This window comes from Grammomys surdaster, unplaced genomic scaffold, assembly GCF_004785775.1.
Source record: "Grammomys surdaster isolate TR1022 unplaced genomic scaffold, NIH_TR_1.0 195, whole genome shotgun sequence".
Taxonomy (NCBI): domain Eukaryota; kingdom Metazoa; phylum Chordata; class Mammalia; order Rodentia; family Muridae; genus Grammomys; species Grammomys surdaster.
Window position 1 is genome coordinate 1,710,473 of NW_021604640.1, and position 17,183 is coordinate 1,727,655.

A 17,183-nucleotide genomic window follows, 5' to 3' on the forward strand; every position below is an offset into this window, starting at 1 on the left:
GTCAAGAATTTAAAAGCATGATCTAGCCATGTAATTGTGAAATGTTAGATAACTAAATAATTCTTAGTGAAAGGATAATTCTTGAAAGGTTTTCATTAGGTTATATAGCAAAGAACATTTAGAATAAATTCATAGTCTTAATATTCTTAAAGCTTGAAATACTTTACATAGCTTTATTTAGGGTCACTTTATAATGCTTGTGTCAAACGGTGTAATCAATAATAGTTTTGATATCACATCAAACTTTAAAAGTGAAGTATTAAGAAAGAGAATTATTCTCATGTTTAACTTATGCATTTTACTACTCTTTGACTCTCATTTACTTTGAATCAAAAGACTAACACACTGGTAAACAGAGTTTATATTTGAAAGGTTGGCTAGGATATTTGGCATAACACAGTGTGCATTTAAAGCTCCTCAGGTTTATTTATTTACTTAAATATGAACCCTATAAAAGTCTACATAGTTTCTAGTTGCCAGTAGAATTAAAACTAATGTTCTCCTTTATATGATTTTGCATCAATTGGGAAGAATGTGAACTTCAACAACAGTAATTTTCTTTTTTTATTGGATATATTATTTATTTACATTTCAGATATTATCCCCTGTCCACATCCCCCCATGAAATCCCTATTCCATCCCTCCTCCTCCATTTTGCTTTTATACCATTTTAAATATATTCAAGTATTAAGGTCAGTTCTAGGTTGAGAAACTAGCAATTCAATAAATGTAAATAGTAAAGAAACAAGCATGACAATAAACACAAATAGTCAAAGAACAAGCAAGGCAATAATCAAAGTCCCATGATCACTCCAGTGATCACTGTTTATAAGGGATTATCAGGATGATCAAAATATCTGAGACAACTTCCCTGTCCTAGCCGGAAGACATTTTCATGTCTGAAGCCTACTTCCTTGTCCTAGACTAAAATTTAGATTCCTGTCTGAAATTAGTTCTTTGTTCTAGCCTAAGATTTAGATTCCTACCTGAAATTACTTCTTTGTTCTAGCCTAATTTCAGACTCCTGCCAAGCAGCTCCAAAATCTCTCCACATCTCCTTCCTTTTTATTTCCTAAACATGACTGAGTCTGTCATAGGTTGTTCTGACAAGAATGTTTTCCTTACCTGTCATGGAATATGCATTATCAAAAGCAGTGCATTTATGTCTTAGGTTGGCAAGGCTCTGTGCAGAATCTTTCCTGTACTTGGCTTGCTAGCAACACTGTTTCTGCAATTGTTGTGACATGAGAAGTTAAAACAGCTACTTTTGTTAATCATTTAGCAAAATATGTTAGTAATGTGTTGAATATACAAAAGTACTTTTAACTTGACAATTAGAAGAGCCATAACACATGTACTAACACTTGTTTGAACTCTAGATCCCATCCCAACTTTATCCCTTGGTAACATAACATTATAGAGAACTGCAGCTAACTTCCAAATATGTCCAGATGCAGCTTTCCAAATGAAGACTGTTATTTCCAATATTAGATTGATTTCTAGACCAGTGCATGATTGAGTTCAAATAACTGGTTACATTTAAGAAAAATACAAGAGTCATTATCCCTTCTCTTTTTATTCTCTGTCCCACAAGCTCTCAGGTGCTAAAGGGCCTGGCAGCCTCATGGGGAGCGTGATAATATTAACCAACTGGAGCTTTCAGGTAAATCACCAGCCAGCCTGGGAACACACATGAAGGGACCCATAGCTCCAGCTGTATATGTAGTTGAGGATGGCCATATGGGACAGGAGAGCCTTTGTCCTGCGAAGGCTGGATGCCCCAGTGTGAGGGAATTTGAGGGCAGGGATGTGGGAATGGGTAGATGAGTGGAGGCACACCCTCATAGAAGGAGGAAGAGGGGGGATGGTATAAGGGGCTTTGGGGGAGATACAGAAAGGGTATAACATCTGAAAGATAAATAAACAAAATATCCAATAATAATAATAAACAGATGATGGAACTGACTATTGTAGTTGAGTATTTGAGACCTTTTGTCAACAATTTAATATTATCCATATTACTGGGATTCCTTATAACCCTCAAGGACAAGTTATTGTGGAAGGGGCCGTGGAACTCTAAAACAATGTCTTCATAAATTAAAAGAAGGGGAAGTATATCCCTTTTCTCTACAAATTTATTTAAATCATTTTTTTATTTTAATTATTTTTTAATGAAAATTGGATGCCAAGGAACTTTCTACTGGGCATCTATGGCACTCTACAACTAGGCATACTTATGCTTAGGAGAAAAGGAAGGATCTACTTACTGGCACATGGCATGATCCTGATCAGGTATCTAATATGGGGAAGAGGACATGTTTGTTTTTTATTGTTATTGTTGTTCTGCAGGATGCTGAAGGAGCATGGTGGCTGCCAGAGTGATTGGTGAGACATGCTCATGCCAGGACAAAAAATGATGCTGACCTGTGAGCTTGTTGAGTGCCCTGACAATGGTGACTGGAAAGCTATATTGGACATAGGTTCCTGACCCACCTTTGCTTTCCTATATCCCAGATGGGACAAGCTGCCTTGCCTCAAGATTTTATACCTTATGGAACAATAATTTTCAAATCAGCCCATTATTGTAGCAGCAGTCAAGAGGTCATTTTCTATTTTCACTTAGCTTTTTCATCTGGGAAAAAAGGTTATGTATATATTTTATTCAAAGTATATTAAAATATGGTAAACTACCTAGGAGATGTCTTGCCTTTTCATTTTATGTGTACTGATTTTATTAAATTTTTCCATAACCTTAATCCTACATGAACTTTAAGTAAAAATTCACAATATGAATTGCATTTAAACATCTGAATATTTTGGAAATAAGAATAGTATTAAATAAGAGTCTACAAACTAGCCTGCTAATCAAATTATTAGAACTGTCTTGGTAACAAACGTTAATATCTGTGGCAAATGAATAACTATATGAGTTTCCTCTCTGTCCACTCCCCAATGTTTCTTTTTATTTTCTCTTTTCAGTGAGATTCAAGCATCCTCCCTTATGTACTCCTTGTAACTTAGCTTCTTTGTGTCTTTGGATTATAGCATGATTATTCTGTACCTTATGGCTAATATCCACTTATTAGTGATATTAGTGACATACCATATTTGTCTTTCTGTGTATGTGCTTCCTCACTCAGGATATTTTCTAGTTCAATCCATTTGCCTGCATAAATAATTATGTCTTTGTTTTTAGTAGCTGAGTAGTACTCTATTGTGTAAGTGTACCATATTTTCATTATCCATTCTTTGGTTGAGGGACATCTAGGTTGTTTCCTGTCTCTGGGTACTAGGAATAAGGCTTCTATGAACAGAGATGAGCAAGTGTACTTGTGATAGAGAGAGGGCTTCAGGAGAAAAACAGAAAAGGTTCAAGTGTGGGGATGAAAAATGGAGAACTGGGATTGATTGGGGGGGTGCATCTTTTGGATAAACTAGAAACGTAGGACAAGCATACTTTCAGCAACTTATGAAGGTGAATCTAGCTATGATTCCCAGCAATAGGGGATATAGAAACTGAAATATCTACCTCATTTAACCAAGCAAGACTTCCAATGGAGAGATGGGAACACCAAACCACCCACAGAATCTTTGACTTACAATTTGTCCTGCCTACAAGATCCAAATAGATAAGATTGAAGAAGAAATTGAGAGAATGGCTAACCAATGATTGGCCCAACTTGAGAATTATGCCATGAGAAAGAACCCACACTTGACACTATTGATACTCTCCTATACTTGTAGAGAGGGACCTAGTAAAACTGTCCTCTGAGAGACTTCACTCAACAGCTGATGGAAACAAATGCAAAGACCTACAGCCAAACATTAGGTGAAAGAGAATCTTGTGGAAAAGGGCAAGGAAGGAGCCACAGGGTCAAGTGCACCATAAGGAAACCTACAGAACCAGCTACCTTGGTCCCACAGGCACTCACAGAGATGGAACCACCAACCAAAGAACACTCATGGGATGGATCTAGGCTCCCCTGCACAAATGTAACACATGTGCAGCTTGGTTTTCACGTGCAACCCCTAACAACTGGGGTGGGGGCTGTCTTTGACTGTTGTATTATTTTTGACCCCTTTTACCTGACTGCGGAGCCATAAAAAGGCTTGATAGAAGAAGATGCACCTAATCTTACTGCAGCTTGATATGCCAAGGCAGGTTGATATCCAGTAGAGGTTTCCCCTTCTCTTATGAGAAAGGGAGGGAGAATGGAGAGAGAGGAAGTGACATTGAGGGACTGAGAGAAGAGGAGGGCAGAGAAGCTGTAATTGGGATGTAAAGGAAAGAAAGAAAGGAAGAGAGAGAGAGAGAGAGAGAGAGAGAGAGAGAGAGAGAGAGAGAGAGAAAGAAAGAAAGAAAGAAAGAAAGAAAGAAAGAATACAGAGAAAGAAAGAAAAATTATATGAGGGATTGGAGAAGTAGATCAGAAATTAAGAGCACTGGGTTCAATTTCTAGCACCCACTTAATAGTTAACAGTTGTCTGTATCTCCAGTTTGATGAAATCCAAAGCCCTCTCTGGCTTTCTGAAACAGTTTCACACAGCTTCTGCACAGAAGACAAGCAGGCACACACTCATACAAATAAAAATAAGTTAATAAAAATATATGAGATATTATGCAAATAATTTAATATAACAATAGGAATAACATGCATAATTCCTTGAAAAGACTTCATCTTAAAATTTTTATTTCTAATGAGTTATAAGGCTAGTTCACAAAAATAACATTAAGCATGCCATTTAATTTATTAAGATAATCATACAAAAATTAAAAAAATTAAATTTGTTGATTTATCAATTTTTTCTATATAGTGTTAACTTTTCAAATCTATATAAAGAAATATGTAGGGAAATATCCCACACCTGGTACTAGGGTTTGTTTTAATAACTTTTGATTTCTTAGGCAAGCTTTACCCATCCATGGATATTATCTTGTTCAAAGTTGATTATTTATTTATTTATTTACTTATTTATTTAGTTATAAGTTGTTCAAAGTTTATTTATAAAGTACAAGGATATATTTACTCTGATGGCACATTTAAATTTTCACTCCTTCTTTGATGTTTAACTTAGCTAAAACTTTTGCTTGCTCTTCTTTCAGAAATGATCATGTTTTATGTTAGGGATTGAATCCAGGGCTTACTTGCTTTCACCTAAGAGTTCTGAGCTAACTTTAATTTCATCAACCTATCTGCTCTTGTCTGTAACAAGCCAAAACTAGTCCATTCTTTTCTGGATGGGACTGTCAGTTCACTCAGATTTGTTCTTGTCAGCTTGAATAGTGTGAAGCAAAGAAACTGGAGTCTGCTTGAAGGGATACCTTCATTTTCTTGAACTGACCAATGGCAGGCTTCATCCAACACTAGCCAGAAGTAATCTTTCAACTCTGTTATTCAGTAAATGACTGTTTTAGGTGTCTTCTTTCCCCACACGACTTGCTTCTATATCTGTTTCCTCCTGAGTCTTTCTTAGCACTATTTCTAAGTCATCTCTCCAGGGTCCACATAACTTTTGGGAGGAGTCCAAAGATGAAAGACATCTGATGCCTTCAGCATCAGAAAATTTATTGTGGTCCATCTTGGTAGTAATGTATCTTTGGCAGGTGGGAAAGCCACATACCCCTAGGGCCATGATCTTTCCACAGCATAGAAGGACTAACAAAGTGATAAACCAAAACTCTTTAATTTATTATATATTAATGTGATTATGAAATAGTAGATTTCCATATAGCTTTTTCAAATTCCTTAATTTTGTTTATGCTCTTATCCAGAGTTTATTCTTTTCTTTTCTTTCTTTTCTTTTTTGTTTTGTTTTGTTTTGGTTGATTGTTTGTTTGGGGTTGGGATTTTTGGGTTTATTTTTTTAATAATTTATTTTTTTCAAATCGTAATTCATTCACACAGGGGTTATAAACACAGAAAGGCAGGATGTGGGGAAGGGGATGACACTGGGGCGTGGGTGTTCAGGGGGAATACAGATATCCTTCAGAACAGGGTATCGGCTGGTTGAAGGTTCAGGGGACAGGTCGCTATGACTCAATGTTTCACTTGTCCTTATCTAAGTTGGTATTATCTGTCAAGGCTACCTATTTACAAGGTCTATGACTACTCAGGCTGGTAAATTTCCACAAAAGCGGCCTGTTTACAATAGCTTATAGCCATCTGTTTCTATGTTTTTCCACAGAGACTCAAGAGTTGGTGTTAGTATACATGTATGACAGGCCTATTGCTGATTTTAGGCCTATGGCTGATTTTAGGCCTTCAGTGTGTAATCAGGTCTGCCCCTGACATCTCCTCCCTTCTCTAAGTATAGAAGGGCTGTGGCGATTCTAATCTTGTGAAGGTGGGGATAGAGGCCTGACCTCCAGTAATTGAAGGGGACCTTGTAATGGCTCTGGTCCCCCTGTTGTTGTAATCTTTTAAATATTTTTGTCTTTGAGAATATAATTACATTCATATATTCTATTTCCTCCATCCAAATATTGCTGTATCTGTCCTTGCTCTCCTTCACATTCATAACATCTTTTTTCACAAATTATTATTTTACAAAAAATTAAATCAATTATTGATTACACATGATAAAACATGATACATAAGCTTCATCCCCATCTGTTATTTTATCTGATACTATTATTTAATTTTGATACTATATAGAGTGAACTAACAACCATTTTATAACCAAATTGTGACCTTGGTTGTTATGACACTTTCAATGGTGAGAGTCATTAAAGTTACAACTGTCAGTTTAATAATACCAAGGTTTTTGAAGACAATAACTTCTCCATCCAACCAACCATATATCAGTTCCAAATGGAACTTCACATCACCCTGAAGGAATTCTAACTTTACACTGTTGGGAAAATTTACCAAGATGGCTTCATAGTAGACTAACTTTACATATCACATTTTTTAAAAAGAAAGTCACATTTATGAAGCATCATGATCTGACTATTAAATTTAGCAAACAACAGCATGAGTAAAGAATGATCTACAGTAAAACCTTGTTTTGAAATGCTTTATTTTCCATGGAACAGAAATTATAGCTTTCCTGTCACTTCTCTGGCTCTCCTCTCTTGCTAAGCTTTGTTTCCTGGCTGTAATTAGAACCCCCTGACATTGTCATAGCAGTGTCTGCTGCTGATATCTCAATAGCCACTTTTTTTCATGTTTAGCAAAGTACTGGTCTCCACCACTATAAGGGTCAGAGCTCCTGCCTCCAAAGTTTCCTCATTTCATTGGTCCAAAATTTTAATACTGCATTAATTGCCAAAATCATTGTAGCTTCCACCACTTAGAAAATTGCTTCTATCATTACCAAATCCATTATAACCACCATATCCACCACCACCCTGGCTGCCACCAAAGCCTTTACAGCCACTGAAATTTCCTCCTCAACCAAAATAGCCATTGCTACCAAAACTGCCTCCACCACTACCACCAAAGTTTCTGGAACTACATCAACCTCTCTTGCTGGATGAATCACTATCCATCTCTTGTTTTGACAGAGCTTTTCTTACATCACAGTTGTGACAATCCACAGTATGGTATTTCTGAATAACAACCTTATCCACAGAGTCATGGTTATCAAATATGACAAAAGTAAAGTCCCCCTTTTTACCACTGTCTATGTCAGTTATAATTTCAATCACTTCAATTTTCCTATACTGCTCAAAATAATCTTGTAGATTATGTTCTTTAGTGTCTTCTTTAGTACCATCAACAAAGATCTTTTTCTCAGAATCTTAACAGCTCTCTTGGGTTCCACAACTTTTCCATCCACCTTGTGTGGTCTTTGTCTTGTATTCATAGCAACATCCAATTCCAACACAGTGGCATATATGACAAACCCAAAGCCTCTGGATCCCTTGGTGTGGATCCCTTGGTGATTTGATCTCATTACCATACAGCCAGTCAGTGAGACCGACTTAGACACGATGGTGGGGTGATAAGAGCATTCAGCAATATATCTTTGGCCATATCAAAAGACAGAAAAGAATAAGCTAATGAACGTGTCCCTTTACAAATTATTATATAATGTATAAATGTATATGTATACACATATATTCCTAAATTTGATGTATTCAATTTGTATAATGTAACTTGAATGTAAATGTAACATTTATTTTCTCAGCTCAAAGGATGAAATGAGAGCCATACCAAAGCTTAATGAATACATTGCTTGAGCCAAGCTCACAGAATTTCTGTCTTTGTTATAGCTATCCCTAAGCCTAGGCCTGGAAACTTCTAGCCTCCGCACAATCTCTAAATTCTGCAAGCCTGAATCTTGAATGCTTCAACTTCCAGCCTCTGTCTGTCTGCTAACCTAGACCTACAATGTTCCAGCCTCCGAGAATTGCTGCTGAATAAACTCATTCTTTCTAGCTCTTTCTGAATTCTGGTTGGTTGGTTGGTTTAACTCAGATATTCTGGTTCTAACTCCTTTCCAAATGACTGTTTCAATCTGACTTCTCTCAGCTTCTTACTACATTGTTCTGCTTGGCAAGCAAGCTAACTCTGACAGTTTGTTTTAATCTTCTGGGCCCTTCTTATTCTCTGGCTTAACTGCCTCAATTCCACAGTACTGTATGCACTGGACTGACCTCTATTTGATTGACACTCTCTTCTTGTTCTACTCTTAAATAGTCTCCTTTTTCTCTCTGTTCCTCTTAGAGTTGAATGTATCCTATCTCTGACTCATTCTTTCAAATCTTTCTCTGATTCATCACTTTGTCTGCCCCTCAATTGGTTGGGCTTAAAGGTGTATACTAAGGATGTGTCTGTATTCCAGCCAGAAGGATGAAAAGAGTGTAGTTTTTGTCTACATTCAACAAGAGCACACAGAAATAGGTCTTTGGAAGTGATCAGAGCAGCCATATTGCTGAATGAAAACTCTTTTACACATGTATGTATGTTATCAGGGGACTTCTTTGATATAAAAAGGATTTACCTGCAACTTTGAAAATATTTTTTATTTTTGGGGGAATAATTTTCCCTAAAACACACACCACACACACACACACACACACACACACACACACACACATAAAATGTATGCAAAATTTCTCACAAATTTATAGTCAGTATGGTTGAAACAAATAGAGATAAAAAGCTATTGTATCTATCATGTCTTCACTGATTACTCTGACAAATTTGGGCAAAAATTATGTTTCATAGAAGAAGTATCTGGACAGGTGTTGTGTTGGTTTGAATAGATATGGGCCAGATAGACTCAGATGTTTCAATGTTTGGTCAATAGGGAGTGGCACTACTAAGAGGAGTGACCTTGTTGGAGGAAATGTGTCACTGTGATCTTTTTGTTGTCCTATGTTCAAGCTACACCCATTGTGCAACACAATCTCCTGCTGCTGTCTGTGGATCAAGATGTAGAGCTCGTGGCTTTTCCAGCACCATGTCTGCTTGCACATGTCTAACTGTGCACTGTCATACTTCCTGTCATGGTGATAATAGACTAAACATCTCAAACTGTAAGTCAGCCTCAGTTAATGTTTTCTTTTATAAGATTTGTCCTGGTCCTGGTACCTCTTCACATCAGTAAAATACTAAGTAAGATAGATGTTAACATGGAAGTAGAAGTGAAGTTGTCTGGAGGTACTTGATGGGGAATAACTCTGAATTGGGAAAGTAACATAGTATGTTTGAAGAAATATACTCAAAGTGCATTATACAGTGGCAAAAAATGTCCTAATGTTACACAATAATAATAAATTTTAAAAACAATTCTCAAGCTAAGAAATGCAAATGTAAGCTTTTAATTAGTTTTATTTCAATAGAATTTTCTGTATATAATAATGTTTTTCCCATATATATTTCTTCCAAAAATGATATTACATTAAGAACTATATCCACCAGTTTATTTTTATATAGGGACAATGATTTTGGTATGAGATTATGCATCAAATTATCAAAATAATAGGAGTTTTGGAAGTGATCATTGCTTTCAGATTGAAATTGTCATATTAGAGGTTATGATTCACTATTTTTAGAGTTGGTAATTTTAAACTGTCTAGCTTGTATCCAGACTAAAATAATGCCATGATAGAATTGACTATCTTAATTTCCATTTTAGAATTCAAGATAAAATATCTTGATGTGAATTAATTTAATGAATATAGTTATAAATGCCTTTTGGCATATATGTTTTAAATATTTGAAACTGATTTTCTTCATATCACAATGTGTAATGACTGCTTCTACTCATTATCAGTTAAAATAATGAAGTAACAATTACTCATTAATTGGATTAATTGGATTAATTTTCAGAGAAATTCATAATCTAACAGAATCTAAATATCCAATGGCTAGCCTGTTAAAACATAAAAGTTAATTAATCTTTCAAACTACTTTTGACAGTTTTACACATTAAAGACCATGATCACAAAATTTGGTGGTAGTTTTCCAAACTGTTACTATTTTTATGTCTGTTGAAATATAATAGATGTGACTTTATTGTTGATAGCACTTTTATGGTATTTAAATTATTACATAACTACTGGTGTTTTTATATAATTTTCATTTCAAACTAAGAAAGTATAGTGTAATAGTATTGTATTCAATAATGTTTATTGGCTTATAACAGTAACTTTCAATTGCCTATTCCCTATTTTCATTTAATTATGAAAAAGTATGAAGCCAATAAAGAATACCATTCATTGATTCTAGAGGCACTAAAATATTTTGTAATTCAATTCATTTAACTCATTTCAGCACTCTATGACAAAAACTGTCAACACAATGTTGGCATTTCAATCCTTTGCTATGTTTTGTTTATTGACAATGATAACAATGTTCTTGGTGAGCCAAAACAATTTGCTTATGTTCAGTCCGGATTGTACTGTCTTCCCTTTCTGTGAACTGTTTCCAAATTCCATTTGTTCTATACCTGAACTGATACAATGTTGTGAAGAATAATTACCATGTTACGTTTAAAATGTATAACATTAGAAACATAATTCATGTAGAAACATAATTCACTAGAGTGAAAGTATCCAAAACATAAAAAAAAGGTTTCTTTCCCATCAATGTTACATGCAGTTCACACTGAAGTCTATATTTATGGTTCTCCTTCCAAATTCCATTATGTATTTCCTTAACAGAGTGTCTGTATTTAATATTTACTACTAATACATCAAAGAAATATATTTTCATATTGTTTAATATTTCTTTTCTAAACAATCTCTGCCTTCAAAAATCATATTCATGTAATTTCTGATTTCATTGGTAACAATATGGTAAAAAGCTATTTAATAATAGAAATTGAAAATGTTATTTTCCTCTATGGTGTATCTTTCCAATAGAGCTTTCTTTTATGAATTTATAATGTACTTATTATAATACTAGACATTTTGATCTCTTGTCTGTATGCAGAAAGCAATATAGTGTTAAAGAAAGAACACTGAGTCTATACCTATGTTTTACTAGCTGTGCATATTATTTAAATTTTTAGCCAGTCTAATTGTATTATTTTCAGCACAATATGAAGTGCCACAAGTTTTATTTTATGAAATTGAAGAGATATAAAAAATAATATTTTAGCATTTTAGAATCACTCTTTTTTTTCTATGTAAAACAGTGAAATAACAAAATTAAAGTATTTAACGTGGAATTTAATAAAGTTGAATTTTCTCAATTCAACTCAAATGGAAAGAAGAATTAAAAAACAAACTTGCTATTATCTAGTATGTAAATAGTTTTTTTATGATTCTGACTATATGAAATATCTGGGGTAGTTATTTTTTTTCAGTTCTTTCTTTCTATGATGTATTCTTTTTTTTAAAATTTTTTTATTGGATGTTTTATTTACATTTCATATGTTATCCCCTTACCCCATCCCCCACCCACCCGGGAACCCCCCATCCCCTTATCCCCCCTCCTTCTTCTCTGTGGATGTAACCCCTACCTACCCCCTGACTCCCACTTCCTCACCCTCAAAATTCCCACCCCCTGGGACATCCAGCCTTCATGAGGTCAAGGATCTCTTCTTCCACCTATGCCCAGCAGGGCCCTCCACTCTTATTCAGCTGAAGCCCTGGATCCCTCCCTAAGTGCTCCCAGGCTGGTGGTTTAGACCCTGGGAGCTGTGGTTGGTTGGTATTGTTGCTCTCCTCATGGTGCCACAAACTCTTTCAGCTCCTTCAGTCTTCACTCTAACTCCTCCATTGAGAACCCCATTATCAGTTTAATGGCTAGTTGTGAGCATCTGCCACTGAATATGTCAGACTCTTGAAGGCCTCTGAGGAGACATCCATATCAGGCTCTTATCAGCATGCACTTCCTGACTTCCACATCAGCATCTACCTTTGGTGACTGCACATGGGATGGATACTCAGGTGGAAAGGTCTTCAAATGGCCCCTCCTTCAGTTTCTGTCCCTCACTTTGTCTCCATATTTGTTCCCTTGAGTATTTTGTTGCTCCTTCTAAGAAGGACCGAATAACCCCCACTTGGTCTTCCCTCTTTATTAGCTTCATGTGGCCTGTGAGTTGCATCTTGGGCATTTCAAGGTTCTGGGCTAATATCCAACAATCAGTGAGTGAATACCATGTGTGTTCTTTTGTGATTGGCTTACTTCACTCAGGATGATAATTTCTAGTTCCATCCATTTACCTAGGAAACTCTCGAATTCATTGTTTTTAATAGCTGAGTAATACTCCACTGTGTAAACATACTACATTTTTTCTATCCATTCCTCAGTTGAAGGACATCTGGGTTCTTTCCAGCTCCTGGCTATTATAAATAAGGCTGCTATGAACATAGTTGAGCATATGTCCTTGTTGTATGTTCGAGCATCTTCTGGGTATATGCCTAGGAGTGGTATAGCTGGATCCTCAGGTAATGCTATGTCCAATTTTCTGAGGAACCACCACACTGATTTCCAAAGTGGTTGCACCATCTTACAGTCCCACCAACAATGGAGAAGTGTTCCTCTTTCTCCACACCCTTGCCAGCATCTACTATCACCTGAGGTTTTTTTTTTTTTTTCTCTAAACCCTTTAATACAGCTGAGGCACAGGCAATAAACACTTAATTTTTTCACGTTAGAAGAAAGGATTTATGCTGTCCCATCATGCACCAGACCACACCACTTCTTCCTCAACAGTTCATCAGCACTGATTCACAGGTTGATTCAAGGTCACAGACGCAGGTGCACAGTGGTATATATACCTAACCTGCCAGAGGTAAAGGAACACAACACCTGGACTTTGCCTCGGTGTGTGCATTACACTACTGGGGTGTTTGCACCTTTCCAGGCAGCTGGCTAGAATGTTTTTAGTTAAGACAGTGGTACCCAAAAGTACACTTTTGCCCAAGGAAGCATGCCACCGTGCCATAACACGTAATGCCTCTCCAGACTTCCCAGGGCAACACTTGTAACTGCTTTTATCTTACTTGAGTGTTAATCTTCATTCTGGCATCGGTGACCGACACCAATGTTTTCTGCTTCCATCTATTTAACTTCAGGTGAGATGGTGTGCAGTGCTTGTTTTGTGAAGGAAAGTAGTTGTCGTTAGCAAACAGCTCGTGTTCACAAGTGACAGTGCCAAAGCCTCACATCTGTCCTGTGTGTAAACAGACTTGGCTTAATCAGCCTCAAAGTAGAACAGCATCTCTGCCTCTCCAACTCCAGGGGCCAGGCATCCAGTGCACCCTGCAGAGTGACTCTGCAAGCTTTTGGTCTTCTCACACCTGGACTGACACAGGACTCTGCATGCTATCAATCTCTGACGAGTCACCATTATGAGGCTTGGAGCTAGAGATCCTGCCAGGAAATTCCACCAGCATGTTCGTACTATCATTCCCCAAAATGTGCATACCTACCAAGAAAGCACTGTTTAAGGACTCAGGATCAAAAGGCCTAGAAGCACTAAATGGAAGGTCTCAAATGTGTGCCTCCTGGTCTGGCATTCAACCAGAACACACCAGAGAAAGGCTCTTGAGTGGAGTTGTCCAAAGCTGTTATCCAAACACCAACCAGAGGCAGAAGCTAACTAAAGCCTTCTTCCAGATTCTTCCCCTTTACACTACCCAGAAAAGAGGCGAGCCAAACCAACAAGTCTATAGCACAGATGCAAGCAAGCTGTCCCTCAAGAATGCTGCACAGTGAAGACCACAAGGTCCTCACACTTGATTCAGACAGGCTCAGTGGCCAGTGCTGCCACCATCTGAGAAGGTGTCCAACTTGCTGCAGCCAAGTCTCCAGTCAGGATGGCACTCCACTGTCACTGCACAAGGTAAATTAATCAATCCACAGTAGTAGCAGTAGTATTCTGTTAAAATCAAAAAAGGAGTCAATGCTTGCACAAGTAGACTACCAAGCTTCTTTAAGGACGAGTTTCTGGTTAAATGACACAACAGTAACAGAATCACTTCACATCAGTAGCAACTGACAAAGAAATTACTTCACTTAGAGGTTTTAATTGAGAAATACTAAGTCAGGCAAACATGCAAATTCAGAATATAAACTAGTACAAGGCTTGGTTATTCTGAAAAAAAAATTATCAGCTGGTGATGTACCTGAAGACACTCAACAGAACCAACTGAACTAATGCTGAGATGGGACACCCCAGAGATGGGCAGACTGACCCTTAGTCTGTCTATATTATAGCCAAGTGAGCAGACAGCAGGCAAAGCTCACCCTCCAGGTCAGGGCGCACACAGGTTTAATCCCTGTGCTGTTTGCATCGAGGTGCGTGAAAGATTAGGAGTAAGTGCTCAGACCACATGAAGCCACTGATGGAGACAGAAGCTTTTAAGGAAACACAGGGAGGGAATGGAATTGTTAATAGACAACATATATGTTCAAAAGTAAACAAGAAACGGTCTCTGTAAGGTTTTAATGCTCAGTTTTCACAAACACAAGTTTCTACCCAATTTTACAACATACAACAAAATGTTCTAGTCTTTAAAATGTGCATTATTTAACTATTCCTCATATTCTTTCCCAATCTTTTAAAATCACCAGGAGTTTCTACCTAAGAAATACTCTACTGTATTTACATTTGAATTACATGTCTTAAGAACAAACGAAATCCATGATATTTTGGTAAACTCAGTGTATTTATAAAATGAAAAGCTCTATCAAAATACTTTTCACTGGAAAAATAAATAGAACAGACAATGGATCTACCAAAGTTCACATTCACTTTGGCAGATGTCAGTGTGGGACAGTTCATGACAAGCACAATTTGCCCTTATTCCCCCCAGAGCTGATCAGTGTCCAAGCTAACTGTTAAATCATTTTACTGAGATTTCACCACGTTGGTATCTGGCTCATTACACATCATCTTCAGCCAAGCTCTGAGCACTTACAATTCTCTGACTAATGGTTGGAAGCTTGGTCAAAAGCATCTGGAACACTGGTGGTGGAAGAGTTTGCTGTAACACTTGCAGCAACTGCTGAGGCTGTCCACACACAGCAATGGCATTTGTCAGGTGGTCCATAGGAAACAGGCGGCTGCGAGCGGCCGGCGTGCGCCGATCGGTCGGAGCTAACCGCTGCCAGGCGGGCTGCCCGCGGCCCGGCACACGCCGCAGTCGAGCGAAGATGGTGGGCCGGAACAGCGCCATCGACGCGGGCGTGTGCGGTGCCCTCTTCATCGGGTACTGCATCTACTTCGACCGCAAAAGGCGGAGTGACCCCAACTTCAAGAACAGGCTTCGAGAACGAAGAAAGAAACAGAAGCTTGCTAAGGAAAGAGCCGGGCTTTCCAAGTTACCTGACTTAAAAGATGCCGAGGCTGTTCAGAAATTCTTCCTTGAAGAGATACAGCTTGGTGAGGAGTTACTAGCACAAGGTGACTACGAGAAAGGTGTGGACCACCTGACAAATGCCATTGCTGTGTGTGGACAGCATCACCTGAGTTTTTAATCTTAGCTATTCTGACTGGTGTGAGATGGAATCTCAAGGTTGTTTTGATTTGCATTTCCCTGACTACTAAGGATACTGAGCATTTCTTAAGGTGCTTCTTGAACATTCGAGTTTCTTCCGTTGAAAATTCTTTGTTAAGCTCTATACCCCATTTTTTAATAGGGTTATTTGGTTGTCTGGAGTCTAATTTCTTGAGTTCTTTGTATATATTGGATACTAGCCCTCTATCAGATGAAGGATTGGTAAAGATCTTTTCCCAATTAGTTGGTTGTCGTTTTGTCCTATTGACAGTGTCCTTTGCCTTACAGAAACTTTGCAATTTTATGAAGTCCTATTTGTCAATTCTTGATCTTAGAACATATGCCATTGGTGTTCTGTTCAGGAACTTTTCCCCTGTGCCCAAGTATTCGAGGCTCTTCCCCACCTTCTCTTCTATTAGTTTCAGTGTATCTGGTTTTATGTGGAGGTCCTTTATCCACTTAGACTTGAGCTTTGTACAAAGAGATAAGAGAATGGATCAATTTTCATTCTTCTACATGTTGTCCTCCAGTTGAATCAGCACCATTTGTTGAAAATGCTGTCCTTTTTCCACTGGACAGTTTTAGCTCCTTTGTCAAAGATCAAGTGACCATAGGTGTGTGGGTTCATTTCTGGGTCTTCAATTCTTTTCCATTGATCTTCCTGCCTGTCTCTGTACCAATACCAGATAGTTTTTATCACTATTGCTCTGTAGTATAGCTTGAGGTCAGGGATGGTGATTCCTCCAGAAGTTCTTTTATTGTTGAGAATAGTTTTCACTATCCTGGGTTTTTTGTTATTCCATATGAATTTGAGAATTTCCTTTTCTAACTCTGTGAAGAATTGAGTTGGGATATTAATGGGGATTTCATTAAATCTGTAGATTGCTTTTGGCAAGATGGCCATTTTTATTATATTGATCCTGCCAATCCATGAGCATGGGAGATCTTTCCATCTTCTGAGATCTTCTTCAATTTCTTTCTTCAGAGACTTGAAGTTCTTGTGGTACAGATCTTTCTCTTGCTTGGATAGATTCACACCAAGGTATTTTTTATTATTTGCAACTATTGTGAAGGGTGTCATTTCCCTAATTTCTTTTTCAGTCTGTTTATCTTTCATGTAGAGGAAGGCTACTGATTTGTTTGAGTTGATTTTATAACCAGCCACATTGCTGAAGTTGTTTATCAGATTTAGGAGTTCTCTGGTGGAAGTTTTGGGGTCACTTAAGTATACTATCATATCATCTGCAAATAGTGATATTTTGACTTCTTCCTTTCC

General features: G+C 37.4%; 2 pseudogenes across 1 annotated transcript; one reads left to right on the plus strand and one right to left on the minus strand.

Annotated features, from left to right (window-relative positions):
• Positions 1-5,272: 5,272 nt before the first annotated feature.
• Positions 5,273-5,634, minus strand: LOC114623261 (annotated as a pseudogene).
• Positions 5,635-15,469: 9,835 nt separating this feature from the next.
• On the plus strand, positions 15,470-15,887 carry LOC114623262 (annotated as a pseudogene). The gene has a single exon (XR_003711743.1). The product of XR_003711743.1 is annotated as a mitochondrial import receptor subunit TOM20 homolog pseudogene (transcript).
• The last annotated feature ends 1,296 nt before the right edge of the window (positions 15,888-17,183 follow it).